General features: G+C 44.6%; 1 protein-coding gene across 1 annotated transcript in view; it reads right to left on the minus strand.

Annotated features, from left to right (window-relative positions):
- The window catches only part of DCHS2 (dachsous cadherin-related 2), a 243,486-nt gene that overhangs the window by 107,647 nt on the left and 120,170 nt on the right, over positions 1-15,669 (minus strand). The gene's annotated exons all lie outside the window — the stretch shown is intronic.

Below are 15,669 nucleotides of genomic sequence, written 5' to 3' on the forward strand. Positions count from 1 at the left end.
TTCATTAAAAGGCTCAAAGCTGTGTATACTCCAGCAGAAAGCACACAAATTTAAAATAAAGCAAACTATGTCAAAATAAGAATATAAGAGTTACCATACTGGGTCAGACCAAAGGTCCACCAAGCCCAGTATTCTGTTTCCAACAGCGATCAATCCAGGTCACAAGTACTTGGCAGGATCCCAAAATGTTAATAGATTTCATGCTGCTTATCTCAGGGATAAGCAGTGTATATCCCCAACTCCACCTTAATAATGGTTTACAGACATTTCTTCCAGGAACTTGTCCAAACCATTTATAAAGCTAGCTACACTAAATTTTTACCACATTCTCCATTCAGTCCATCAATAGGGCCAGCTGTGACTCAGGCTGTTGGTTCACCTTCAGCTTCATTAACTAATTTTAACAATTGTCTGTTGTCCTGTATGTTTGTTTTGATTAAATTGTAAGCTCTACTGAGTAGGGAATGTTGCGCTCGGGGGTGGACCCTTGGCCTGGAGCAGTGGAGAACGGCTCCCTGGTAGGGACCAGCAAGCACCTGCCCCCAGGGGGCGGAGCAATGGAGAAGACAGAGGCTAGAACGAGCTTCACCACTGGAAGCCCGAGGTCCCCCCCCCCGGGAGGAGCCCAAAGGGACCCGGGCCGCTTGGACTTAGGTGAGCCTCGTAGTGTCTCCTGGAGAGATGAAAGTCCGGCGTGCCCACAGACAGGAGAGGAGCGTGGTCAGGTTCAAGACTGGAGGTCAGATGGAGCAGGGAGAACCAGAACAGTATAGGTGACGACAAGGCTAGGAACAGAGCCAGAATCTAGACGTGGTCAAGCAGGCAGGGGTCAGGTTCCGGAGGTCAGATGAGGTCACAGGCAGGCCGAGGTCGAAAGGCAGGCAGCAGACAGGCAAGTCAAGGAGCAGGCTGAAGTCAGAAGGCAGGCAGCAGACAGGCAAGTCGAGGAGCAGGCTGAAGTCAGAAGGCAGGCAGCAGACAGGCAAGTCGAGGAGCAGGCTGAAGTCAGAAGGCTGGCAGCAGGCAGGCAGGTCAAGGAGCAAGCCAAGGTCAGAACCAGTGAGACAGTCCGGAGGTACTACCTGAGGAGACGGATGGACGAACAGGAACAGAAGGATGCTGGAGAACTAAAATGCAGGAACAAGGCTGGAACAGAAGGATCCTGGAACGAGACTTGGAACAAGACTGGAACAAGGTTCAGATGCAGAGACAATCTAGCAAGACACTAACCCGATTGCCAAGGCAAGGAAGTACAGGCATGGACTTCCTTATATCAGGGAATCAATCAGGGTGCGCCGCGGAGCTAGAACCCGCCCCTGGCCCTACAAGAGGCCGGGCGATCCGTGCACGCGTAGGGGCGTGGCCAACGCCACCGAGGACACCGAGCTCTGGCGTGACACCTGGTGCAAAGTGGAAGGCCCGGTGACCGCCGCCGTGGAACGCCAAGGCCTGGAAGAGCTTGCAGCTGCCGCTAGGGAGGCCGACTCGGGACCTGCCGTGGAACCAGAGAGGTGAGCAGGCTCATGCGTGGGCCAGGCGCGGACAAGGTGTATAACAGGGAATGCCTGTGTATTGTTGTTTGTACAGCGCTGCATATGTCAAGTAGCACTAGAGAAATGTTAAGTAGTAAGAACATAAGAACATGCCATACTGGGTCAGACCAAGGGTCCATCAAGCTCAGCATCCTGTTTCCAACAGTGGACAATCCAGGCCATAAGAACCTGGCAAGTACCCAAAAACTAAGTCTATTCCATGCTACTGTTGCTAGTAATAGTAGTGGCTATTTTCTAAGTCAACTTAATTAATAGCAGGTAATGGACTTCTCCTCCAAGAACTTATTCAGTAGTAGTAGTAGCACTCTGAGCTGTAGTGTTGGGTTTACGAATTTGGATCTGCCACTCACTGGGACTCTGAAGGGAAGGTAACTGCCCTTAAATAGTGTCAGTCCCTGCCAGTTAACCACTGGTATTGTGGTAGTGTTGGAGGAGGCAGTGATGCAGCCAGCAAGGGCTACTTGAGTTGGCCAGGAAAGATAGAGGCCATTAAATGCAGGATATTCAGAAGGGGACCCTAGGTAGCTGCATTATCTGACAGTGATACTGCCCCCTCCCCACATCCAAGGCCAGAACATCAGAGAGAGTCCCTCACCTCACACCTCCAGACTGCCCAGTGATTTGTCTAAAGGATAACATAGTAAATGTCTGTATTTATTTTATTTAAGTTTTATATACCATCATTCCATGTGAAAATCACTAGTTTATAACAATGTACAGGTTTGTCATTCATAAATAAATAGTGAAAACTGAGGAGGGCATACATAGATAAAGCCCTAAATAATCAACCAATCTGCCCAGCAAGGTGTTTAGTGTAAAAACTGCCACGCTGTACAGGTTACATTAAGGTAACCTGTACAGCCCTGGACCTCTGCATTGCCTGACTACTCTGTTGCCCAACCAATCCGTAAAAGCAGGTGATGGCCAGACCTCCTGCTCCCAATGTTATTTATTCATTCCTTCTTGAGATGCTCAGAGCACCTGACCTGGCCAAAGAAGCTCAAGAGTGGACTTCCCCTGCCCTTCCGTAATCATAACTGAATCTGATCAAACTTTGTTGAAGTAATGATAAAAATCCAGAGAGCAAGCCATACATTTACTGAAGATTTGTTTATTTATTTAGATTTATATTCCGCCATTCAGCCACTTCAAAGCAGATTAATTCAGATAGTGTAGGATTACCCAGATGGATTCTTTGAATAGCCATTGGCTGGTTGTAACTGCTGCTCCATGCTGGTTACCCCCATTAAAAAAGGTGGGAGGAGAAGTGAAAAATGGGGAATTAACACCTCTTAGTAATCTCTGCTTTACCTTATTGTAGGGGTCCTGACCAACCTTCGGGCTACAACCTTCACTGTGTTCAAGCACCGTTTTAATATGGTGTCCTTTCTTATGATGGTAAATCAATTATATACAAAATGTTTTTTTTACATTCTTTTTCATATATGCAAATAAAATGTATCTTGAAATAAAAGTCTAAGTGTCCATTGCTCCCTCTGTATTAACCATGCACTTCACATGAAAAGTTTATAACATTGTATACGTTTATGTTGTTTAACTGCTCTTATATTCAATGTTAACATCCTGCTTGGCACCCAAGCACATATGAAAAAGACTTAAAAAAATTGTTTTGTATAAAATTGATTTACCATCATAAGAAAGCACATCATATTAAAATGGTACTTGAACACATTGAGGGTTCTAGCGAGAAGGTTAGTCATGAACCCTACATATGATTATGATTAGAAAAAGAAAAGATGGGGGTCACGTGATGCGATGTAGCTGAGCGGACGTTTCTGTCTCGGCTCCGTGCGCTCCCCTCCTGCAATCAACAGACATCTTCTCTAATTTTTATCGAACTACCTTCATATTCACCTGGTTTTGAACGTTAATGTCTATAGACAAATTTATGCTATGAGGAGTGGGTAGTATGCCCCTGAAAAGAAGCAAAAAGGAAAGAGAAAAATCAGGACCGGCGACTCACAAGATGGCGGAAACCTCGAGTAGGCCGACACCTCCCGGTACTCCGAACACTACGGCTCCCCAAACGGATCTCACTCTCACCGTCACGAATGCGGTGGTGGCTGCACTGGATGGTCGATTCACTGAGCTTTCTTCACAGATGAAAGAACTAAAAGATTCATTTGCGGAACTACCACCACGCTTAGCTGAAATGGAGACCAGAATCTCTGAAATGGAAGATACCTCCCTCGCCACGCAGAGCAGGGTACAAGCCCTAGAAACCACTGTGGCCGCCCAGGCGGAAAAGCTTGATGACCTCGAAAATAGGGCTAGGAGGAACAACATACGGCTCTCTGGCTTCCCGGAATCTATGGGAGAAACTAACCTCGAAGCCATTTTGGAAGCATGGCTTCCTGAGGCACTAGATCTCCCGGATCTAGGCCGTGACTTCCACATCGAGAGAGCTCACAGGCTGGGACGGCGACGAGAAGGAGATACCCGCCCCCATTTTATAATTGCCAAATTGTTGAACTGGTCGCAAAAACAGAAACTTTTCCAAGCTTATCGATCAAAACAAACATTGAAATATAAGGAAGCGGACATACGAATATTTCAAGATTTTTCTGCAGCGCTGGCTCAAAAGTGCAAGCAATTTAGCCCCCTGTGCACAGACCTATTTAATAAGAACATTAGATTTCAGCTTGCATATCCAGCCATCCTGAAGTTCAAACATGGAGGTAAGGAACATGTATTTACTGCAGTAGAGCCAGCTAAAGAATGCATTGCAAAGCTCGGAGCAGCTTGAATATTTCCTCTGTCACCACCGGTGGCGAGTTAGCGGGCGATTTCTCTTCTCTACAGAAGCGGGAGGACATTGTGTTTTTTTGAAAGCGGGACCCCGTTATGGCACAATCGCAGCTTTCAGGCCTTTCCTTTTCTTTTTATTACTGCCCTATTTGTTTGCTGGGGCCGTGAACCTGATTTCATTTCCCTGCTGGCGCGGCAAGACTTGAGCACAGACGACCACTGGCGGTTCCGTTTAAGCGAACATTTGTGTCCAGTTGATAAAAAGGGGCACTTTCTGCACTAACAGCCAAGCATTGTGTCTCTGGCCCTAGAGGACGAACATACGGGCCACGTAACTGAGTTATACCGGAAGCTGTGCGTTTGGAAAGGCCCTGCTCGTTAACCCACCACTGATACACTCATATTATTCTTTGACGCGGATTGACGGTTCGTTATGGAAGAGTATACTTCATTTCCCCGCAACATATATTTGTACTGTTAATTCTTCATGCCCAGTGGATTTGACAGGATATAAGGTACTGAGACTGATCGATAATATCTGGATGGTTACTGCTGCTTTGGCACCGGAGTGCTACAGCGGACTTCGAGAAAGACCTGTGCTTCCTGGCAGTCTGTCCTCCACGCGACAGGAAGGAACCTTTTTTAGTACAACCTCTAGCTTATTTTGGGGACAGACCAAAGTCTAGGTCACGAATGTTCTTTATGATGTCTTCTCTGATTGTGGCTCCTGGGTCACTCGTCTTGAGTTTGACTTAATACCTCATGTGTTATTTTTTACAGCGGACTGTCATCAGGTAACACCGAATCAGTCACTAGCAAGGAGTAGAGAGATGGTATAGTAGTTGTTGATGATGTTCTGTTTTATATATAATAATTTGATTGCAGGAGGAGGGGTGTACATCACATCGGTAGTGAACCCCCCGAGGGCTCCCCCTGACAAGGGACCCCAAGAGATTTCAAGGTTGTTATTGGGCATGGGTTGGGGGAAGGGAAGGGGTGGAGGGAAGGACAGCGGGAAGGCTTATATAACACGAGGTATATGTTAAGACTGCTTGGAGGTGCACTGTCAGTGTGGAAGGGTGAGACATGGGTAAAAAGACAAGACGCGTACTGGAGTATTGCAGACTCCTACTGGATGGAGAGCTTAGGCTGGGGAGCTCATTATCCACCCATTAGAATGAACTATGTCCACACTTTAACTTTCATTGAGCCGGTAAGAATCACATAAAACTTGCAAGCCTTAATATCAATGGCTTGGGCAATCCCATTAAGAGAACCAAGGTTCTGCAATTCTTAAAGAGGTCTAAAGTACGGATAGCATGTCTACAGGAAACGCATTTAACAGAGCTGGAGTCCAAAAAACTTAGGAGAGATTGGGTTGGTCAATGTTTCTTTTCCGCAGCTTGTGGGAAAAAGGCGGGAGTTGCGATATTACTCCACAGAAACTTATCCTTCCAGTTATCTAAAGAAATAACAGACCCAGAGGGGCGCTATATTTTTATAACTGGGAAGCTTAACGGGAAGGATATCTCGATTGGGAATATTTATGGGCCGAATGCACCTTCTTCAAAATTTTTTGCCACCATTACTAATCTATTTATTACACATGGTACAGGTAGACAACTGCTACTGGGGGACTTCAATAGTGTTCATGACCCATCTATGAATAAATCCTCTGGTAAACCCTACCAAATGCAGTCCAAAAAGCCCACCTTCATTAGCCAGCTATGCCGTAACTTACAATTTATGGACTACTGGTGAGTACTCCACACTGAGGAAAGGGACTATACACATATCTCCAAAGCCCACGGTACCCTTTCCCGCATAGATTACATATTGGGAGATCGGTGCTGTTCCCACTTGTCTCTGACACAGGGATTGATGCTCCTGGAATCTCAGACCATGCTTTGATCTGGGCCAATATCAATTGGGAGGACAACATACCTAAAAGCAATTGTTGGAAATTCCCCACTTATATCAAAGATGACAAAGATTTCCGTGAATATCTTAAAACTAAATGGAGCCAATTCCAAGACACCAATAGCCAACATAGAGACAACCCAGAATTGTTCTGGCAAACGGGCAAGGCTGTCCTGAGAGGGGAGATCATTTCATTTTTGAGACGTAGAAATAAGGTTCTGACTGCTAGTATCGTACACCTCGATTCCCAACTGAAGCGAGACAAACAAATGCTGATCCAAGATCCCTCACAGGTTAACTGGGCGAAATACCATACGACTTTAGGGACGCTACAAGCGCAATTACATCAGAGGGCTTTAAAATCCTTCCAATTTAAAGAACACTCTTTCTTTCGGTTTGGGAACAAAGCGGGGAAGCTGATGGCGAATCTGGTTAGGACCCGACATAGTAAAACTTATATTGAACAATTAAAAACTACTCAGGGCACATGGGTACGCAAAGGTGATGAAATATGTGAAGTTCTTCGCACGTTTTAGCCCAATTATACACTGAAGATAGACTGGGTGACTCTTCTGAGGAACAGGATTTTTTTGAGCAATTACGCATCCCGCAACTGACGGATGTCCAAAGGTGCCGGCTTAATACTCCTATAACCAAACAAGAACTTCTCTTGGCGATAAAAAATAGTAAGTCCGGAAAAGCCCCGGGACCGGATGGGTTCACCTATGATTTCTACAAAATTTTGGGGGAAGGAATAGTTGACACACTACAATCCTTTTTTCAACAAGCATTAATTGCTCACAGATTTCCTTCTGATTTCAATAAAGCGTACATAACAGTACTCCCGAAATCTGGCAAAGATCCACAACTTTCTGCGTCTTATCGACCTATCTCACTGCTAAACTGTGATTTAAAATTATTAGCTAATGTATTAGCAGCAAAGTTGAGTAGAGTATTGCCGGATCTGATCTCTCATTCTCAGGTTGGATTTGTAAAGGGTCGTGCATCCAGTTCCCATATAGTCAAGCTACTTGCAGCCATAGATTATTGTCAGGCTAACCATATCCCTTCTATGGCTGTAAGTTTTGACTCGGAAAAAGCCTTTGACAGAGTCTCCTGGGACTACCTATTTTCCGTCTTGAAACGGTTTGGGATACAGGGCGACATCCTGGAATATATTGCACTTCTATATGCCAATCCATCTTCCCATATTTTTGCGAATGGTATGCTTTCCCAGGCGTTTACCCCGCAATGGGGGGTACGGCAAGGTTGTCCTCTCTCGCCGTTACTATACATACTAGCCATTGACCCATTACTCCGTTACATTGCACAAGACCCACAGATTACTGGTCTAGACATTGGAGGACAGTCCTTTAAAACAGCGGCATTTGCAGATGATATATTGGTCTTCCTCACAAACCCACATATAGCACTCCCCAGAGTTCTTGTTCTCCAGATGCGATATGGCCGGTTTTCCGGTTTGAAAATAAACAAAGACAAGTCAGAAGCTTTGGATATAGACGGACAGTTACACCTTTCCTGGGGATCTGCCTTTCCACTTAAGTGGGCGCCGGGCTTCATAAAATATTTTGGAGTACAAGTCACCAACTCCATCCCAAACATATATCGGGCAAATGTAGGGCCTGCCCTTGAAAAGATGCAGAAAAGATTGTTAAACTGGCAGAACCTTCCACTGTCGATGGCGGGCAGGATTCAGCTGATAAAGATGGTAGAACTACCTAAATGGTTATACTTACTTCAAATGCTTCCATTATGGTTAACCAATTCTGATATGCAGGCCATTAACAAGTCTCTTCGCAGTTTTATCTGGAAAGGTAGATGGGTGAGACTAGCCTTGAACCACCTGACACGTGCCAAGGATGAAGGGGGATTAGCTTGCCCTGATTTCAGGCAATACAACCTTCTCTGTATGTTAAGGCACATTAGAGACTGGCTCTTAGGTACGGAATACTTTTCACCTACGGTATTTCTGCGGGCAAGTTTGCAAGGTCTTTCTCTAGCAACAGTGATACAACTGGATCATGCTTCTTTGCCGAAGAACTGCAAACACTTGTTTCTAGTGCAGATGGGCAGGAAGGCGTGGGCGTGCATGTGTAAAAGGTTGGGTATCATCAAGACTACTACAGCTTATATGCCCATTAGTGGTAACCCTCAGTTTTATCCGGGGAGGGATCAAATAGTCTTTCAACAATGGGCGGCCAAGGGACTTACGTATATAATACAGGTAATATACCCAGATACCAATTATATGCATAGTTTTCAAGAACTCCAAACACTTTTTGATCTTCCCTCCCGAGTTTTTTTTGCATTCCTCCAACTTAGACATTATGTCCAAACCCATGGACTTCATACGATGCCAAACATTCATAGGTCACAATTGGAGGGACTGCTGGGCTTTAAACTAAAAATAAAGATGTCCTGCTCCACATTCTCCAAAGTGTTGAAACATCTGACAGGAACACCAGTTTTTGGTGTCATCAGTGAAAAATGGAGTGGAATTGAGGGCTTGAGTGTCACTCCAGACATAGTTAAAAAGTATTTTAATAACATGAGAGGCCTTACAGATAATGTCATTTTAAGGGAGCTCCAATACAAATTCAACTGGCAGTTATATATTACCAAAGATCTTGCTTATAGAGTGGGCCTTAGCGAATCATCCCAATGTTTGAAGTGCAATGATGGTCATGGAGACCTCATACATATCTTCTGGTCCCGTGTAAAGCTCAGGGATTTTTGGGCCCAAATACAAACATTTTGCTCTACGGTGTGGGGAAGCGCACTCCCCCTGTCACCGCAACTCTGGTTGATAGGTAGTGACGTAACGCAGTCTGTTAAGTTCAACACACATTTAACCTTATTTGTGAATAAGGCAGGTTTACTGGCTAAACAGACTATTCTGACAAACTGGGTTTCAAAAGAACCCCCCCAATTCCAACACTGGTTGAACAAAATGATTAAATTAGCCACCTTTGAATGTATGACTGCTATTACACAAACTAATTGAAAGAAAGAGGAGTATTCTAAATTATGGGGACCGTTCCTTAGTCATCAGCAATGTGATACTGCATTACCTATGGCAGGGCTTGCTTGATGGTACTCTGACCGATTGACATACGTGGGGAGAGACCCCGGGATTGACATTCTCGCTCCGGACATGAGATGTCTCCATAACCCTATGCGGAAGGTGGCATGGGGTCTCCGTCCCTACACTATACTGCTATCCTTTATTTATGTACTTAGGAGTGTCCGCCCGGTGGCCTTACTAGCTATATGCCACTCCTTTTGTTTAAACATTTACTCACTTCTCTACACCTCGGCCTCCGGCTAAGCCAATTAAACGGGTTTTATACTTACCTTGGTACCTAATCTCACAGGCGTGTATCTCTAGAGTGTAATCCTGCAGTTGATAACGTGCTGTTCCTATGCTGTCCGATGGGAGGGGGGGAGGGGTATCAGGGAGGGGGGGTTCTGGACATTATGGTATCCACAGTTTGTACTGTACGATTATAGAAATGAAGGGGACAGACAGGGTGTCCATCAAGATGATTATGGACTGACGTAATTTGTGATTGCTATTACTATCCCCCTTTAAGGGTATTTACCCTTGTTTAGAATTATGTTATATTTGTTGTATTGTCACAGTTGTATTCTGTTCTGGTGGATATGTTTGTCTATTATGCAAAAAATTAATTAAAAAGATGTCTCTTAAAACAGAAGTATTATCTGCACAGATGATACTCAGATATTTAAATTAATGGAAACTTTAACAAGGGCCTTCTCTATAGCAAGCTCGATTTTATGGAATGCTTTACCTAAAAGCTGATTATTTGGCTTTTAGAAAAAAGATCAAGGCTATGCTCTTTATTAGTCAATTTTAGCTGTTTTTTTTTTAATTCTTTATGTATTTTCCAATAAGTGTTCAAGAAAACAATTTTAAAGCAGAAAAGGAAGAGAAGAAAGAAAAATTTCCAAATACAGACAAGAAAGAAAATACAATCTATTCTTCAAATCTTTAAGTCCACAGCAAAGATATAATGCAATATTTTCAAAGAAACCCCCCCAAAAAAAGAACTTAAAACGAAAAAAAGAGCAGTATAAATACAGCGAGTTTCAATGAAAATTAAGCGTGCTCAACCTTCTAAGAGAGGAACAGGCTGAACTAAGTCATTACCCACAGATTGCAAGACCAATTTATCACTAAGGAAAAAGGCAAACGGGGGAATTTTAAATCCCTCGCGCGTGCCAATATCAGAAGATACGAGCGTGGCCGAGCAACATGCATGCCAAGTGCATTTTCATAGCGACCTGACCACGTGCATATCTCCTGGTACGCACAGAAGTGCCGGGCTTTTAAAGAGGGGAGGGGCAGGGTCTGGGCTGGCTCACGCGCGGAACTTACTTCAGCTTCTGGGAGCAAATAAGTTTTATAACAAAAACAAAAAATAAGGGTAGGTAGGGTTTAGAGGTCGGAAGGAGATGGGAAAAGGGAAGGATGGATAGGTAGTGGGTTAGAGAAAGACCTGATAGCGTCGCTACATGTTTATTACAAAATCCCACCCCCTTGTGTGCGTGTGGGTAGCTGATTTTATAACATGCGCACAGCGACGCATGTATGTTATAACATCGGCATATCCATGTGCGCGTGCTGGGAAAGCAGAGTTCCTTACCTGTAACAGGTGTTCTCACAGATCAGCAGGATGTTAGTCCTCACATATGGGTGACATCATCAGGATGGAGCCCAATCACGGAACATTTTTGTCAAAGTTTCTAGAACTTTGACTGGCACCTACTGGGCATGCCCAGCATAGCACCAACCCTGCATCCAGCAGGGGTCCCCCTTCAGTCTCGTAATATAGCAAACAGTATGTGCGAAAAAGAAAATAAGAAAAACGTAAACGAACCCAACACCGCGGGTTGGCGGGTGGGTTTCGTGAGAACAAACATCCTACTGTCCTGTGAAAACACCTGTTACAGGTAAGCAACTCTGCTTTCTCACAGGACAAGCAGGATGGTAGTCCTCACACATGGGTGAGTATCGAGCTGAGGATGCCCGAGCAATGCACCAAATGCACCCAAAGACGTGCGGCAGGTACAACAAGAGGGGTGGCATTCTGGTTAGGAGGGCATCCTGAACCCTAAATGGGCCGGTGGAAAGCTTTTGGGTAATCAAACTGAAAACAAGTTGTGTAGAACAGACTGGCCAAAGATGGAATCCATCCTGCCTGCCAGTCTTATCTAAGCAATAATGGGCTGCGAATGTGTGGAGAGAACTCCAGGTCGCAGCCTTACAAATATCAGCAAGCGGCACCAACCGGAGGTGTGCTACTGACATCACCATGGCCCTGATAGAGTGTGCTTTCACACGACCTTGTAGCGAAATGCCTGCTTGCTGGTAGCAAAAAGAAATGCAGGCCGCCAACCAGGAGGAGAGGGGGTCTGCTTTCCCACAGGATTTCCAAGTTTGATGGTATCAAAAGACATAAAAAACTGAGTGGACTTCCTGTGGGCTGATGTGCGCTCTAGACAGAAAGCTAGGGCACACTTACAATCCAAGGAATGCAAAGCCTGTTCTCCTGGGTTTGTATGGGGCCTGGGAAAAAAGGTAGGTAGGATAATAGATTGGTTAATATGGAATTCCGACACTACCTTCGGCAAGAATTTAGGGTGAGTGCGGGGCACTACCTTGACATGCAGAATTTTAGTGTAAGGCGGGTAGGTAACTAGCACCTGCAACTCACTAACTCTGCGAGCGGATGTGATCGCAAGGAGAAAAACTACCTTCCAGGTAAGATAGCGTAGATCACAGGAGTGGAGAGGCTCAAACGGAGGTTTCATGAGCCGTTCCAAAACCACATTAAGGTCCCAAGCAGGGGCAGGAGGGCGCAGTGGAGGTTTTAAATGGAGCAAGCCTCTCATGAAACGTGATACTAAGGGTTGTGTTGAGATGGAGACATCGCCTATACCCTTATGGTACGCAGACACTGCACTAACATGCACCCTGATAGAAGAAGTTTTTAGGTCTAACTCTGAAAGGTGCCAGAGATAGTCCAGGAACCTTGCAGTGGAACAAGTGAAGGGGTCTATGGACATGGAAGTGCAACAGAACGTAAACCTCTTCCATTTAGAGCAATAAGACCTTCTTGTTGAAGGCTTTCGTGAAGCCACCAGGACTCGGGATACAAACTCTGAAAGGTTAAGAGGTTAAGAGTATTAACCTTTCAACATCCAGCACCTGGAGGCTGGGGTGACGCAGGTACCCTTCGTTCTGAGTTATTAGAAGAGGATCCTTCCCCAGAGGAATGTGCCAGCGTACTGATAGGTCCTGGAGGATTGGAAACCACACCTGGTGGGGAGCTATCAGGATAATTAATCCCTTGTCCTGCCGGAGCTTCACGAGAGTCTTTGAAATGAGAGGAAGTGGAGGGTACACATAAAGGAGACTGCTGGCCCAGGAGAGGGCGAAAGAATCTCTTGGTCGCGAGTAGAGACTGCGAACAAGGGAGCAGAAGTTGTCCACTTTGTGGTTGTGGACCGACGCAAAGAGGTCTATGTAAGGGTAACCCCAGCGTTGGAATATGGTGTCCGCTCTCTTGGGGTTGAGAGACCACTTGTGCGGATAGAAAGTGCAACTCAGCTTATCTGCCAAAATATTGTCCACTCCCGGCAAGTACGTTGCTTTGAGGTACATCGAGCGGGAAAGGGCCCATGCCCATATCTGTGCAGCTTCCTGACACAGAAGGTAGGAGCCCGTTCCCCCTTGTTTGTTGATATACCAAATCACAACCTGATTGTTGGTTTGAATCAGGATGACTTTGTTTGATAGGCAATCCTGAAAAGCCTTGAGGGCATATCTGATCGCCCGTAGTTCTAGGAAATGTATCTGGTGTTTGGCTTTCTGTGGAGACCAGGTTCCCTGAAACTGCAGGTCGCCTACATGCGCACCCCACCCGAGGTTGGATGCGTCTGTTGTTAAAGTAATTTGAGGATCTGGAGCATGAAATAGAAGGCCTTGAATGAGATTGGAATGGTGCATCCACCAGGCTAGTGACAGACGGAGCTGTTTGGTAACCTGGATAATGCTGGACACTGGCTGACAAGCTTGAATCCACTGGCATTTTAGGGTCCACTGCATCACTCTCATGGCTAGGCGAGCCATCGGAGTGACATGCACTGAAGACGCCATGTGACCCAGAAGTATTAGGAAGTGACGAGCAGTTGAAGATACTCGGGTCTGTAGTTGATACGCCAGAGATGCTATGGTGAAAGCGCAATCCTGGGGGAGGAATGCTTTCGCCTGTACAGTGTTTAGGTCGGCCCCTATAAAGGATAGGGTTTGGGATGGAACTATCTTGGATTTGGGATAGTTGATTAGAAATCCTAAGGAGATCAGGATGTTGATAGTGAGACACAGGGAGGTTAGTGCACCCTGCTGAGTCGGAGCCCTTATCAACCGATCGTCGAGATAAGGGTAGACATGCACACACTGATTCCTGAGGAAGGCTGCGACCACCACCAGGCACTTGGTGAATACTTGTGGAGCGGACACCAGGCCGAATGGTAGTACACGGTTCTGGAAATGGCGAGGGCCGACCAGGAATCACAGGTATTTGCGATGAGATGAAGTAATTGATATGTGTGTGTAAGCATCTTGGAGATCTAGAGAGCATAGCCAATCTCCTCTTTGTAGAAGAGGAAGTAAAAAGCCCAAGGTTACCATTTTGAATTTTTCTCTCTGCAAAAATAACACGGTTGTGGAAAACAGGGAGATGAAACGAAGCAGGCATATCAAAATATAAGAATGACAGCAGAACAAAATTAAACAATATTAACGTTTCGAGATCTAAGGGGAAAGGGAAAGATTTCAGGATCTGAGGGGAAATGTTTCAAGATCTATGGGGAAGAGTTTCAAGCTCTAGGGAAGAAACAAGGGGGAGCAAATGCATTAGCTGGGGATAAGCAGTGGGGAAACTAATAACTGGAAGGGGGACAATAAGTAAATCTGCAGCTCTAACACTAAACTTTCAAAAGGGAAACCTTGATAAAATGAGGAAATAATTAGAAAAAAACTGAAAGGTGCAGCTGCAAAGGTTAAAAGTGTTCAACAGGCATGGACATTGTTTAAAAATACAATCTAGAGGCGCAGTCCATATGTATTCCACACATTAAGAAAGGTGGAAGGAAGGCAAAACGATTATCATCATGGTTAAAAGGTGAGGTGAAAGAAGCTATTTTAACAAAAAAAACATCCTTCAAAAATTGGAAGAAGGATCTATCTGAAGAAAACAGGATAAAACATAAGGTTTGTCAAGTTAAGTGTAAAACATTGATAAGACAGGCGAAGAAAGAATTTGAAATGAAGTTGGCCACAGAGACAAACACTCATAATAAAAACTTTTTAAATATATCCGAAGCAAGAAACCTGTGAGGGAGTCAGTTGGACCATTAGATGACCAAGGGGTTAAAGGGACTCTTAAGGAAGATAAGGCCATTGCAGAAAAAGTAAATGAATTTGTTGCTTCCGTGTTTACTAATGAGGATGTTGGGGAGATACCAGTTCCAGAGATGGTTTTCAAGGGTGATGAGTCAGACGAAATGAACGAAATCACTGTGAACCTGGAAGATGTAGTAGGCCAGATTGACAAACTAAAGAGTAGCAAATCACCTGGACCGGATGGTATGCATCCTAGGGTACTGAAGGAACTAAAAAATGAAATTTCTGATCTATTAGTTAACATTTGTAACCTATCATTAAAATCATCCATTTACCTGAAGACTGGAGGGTGGCCAATGTAACCCCAATATTTAAAAAAGGCTCCAGGGGTGATCCGGGTAACTATAGACCAGTGAGCCTGACTTCAGTGCCGGCAAAAATAGTGGAAACTATTCTCAAGATCAAAATCGTAGAGCATATAGAAAGACATGGTTTAATGGAACACAATCAACACAGATTTACCCAAGGGAAGTCTTGCCTAACAAATCTGCTTCATTTTTTTGAAGGGGTTAATAAACATGTGGATAAAGGTGAACCGGTAGATGTAGTGTATTTGGATTTTCAGAAAGCATTTGACAAAGTCCCTCATGAGAGGCTGCTAAGAAAACTAAAGATTCATGGGATAGGAGGCGACATCCTTTCGTGGATTACAAACTGGTTAAAAGACAGGAAACAGAGAGTAGGATTAAATGGTCAATTTTCACAGTGGGAAAGGGTCAACAGTGGAGTGCCTCAGGGATCTGTACTTGGACCAGTGCTTTTCAATATATATATATATATATATATATATATATATATATATATAAATGATCTGGAAAAGAATACGACAAGTGAGGTTATCAAATTTGCGGATGATACAAAATTATTCAGAGTAGTTACATCACAAGCGGATTGTGATACATTACAGGAGGACCT

This window comes from Rhinatrema bivittatum, chromosome 1 (assembly GCF_901001135.1).
Source record: "Rhinatrema bivittatum chromosome 1, aRhiBiv1.1, whole genome shotgun sequence".
NCBI classification, from domain to species: Eukaryota; Metazoa; Chordata; class Amphibia; order Gymnophiona; family Rhinatrematidae; genus Rhinatrema; species Rhinatrema bivittatum.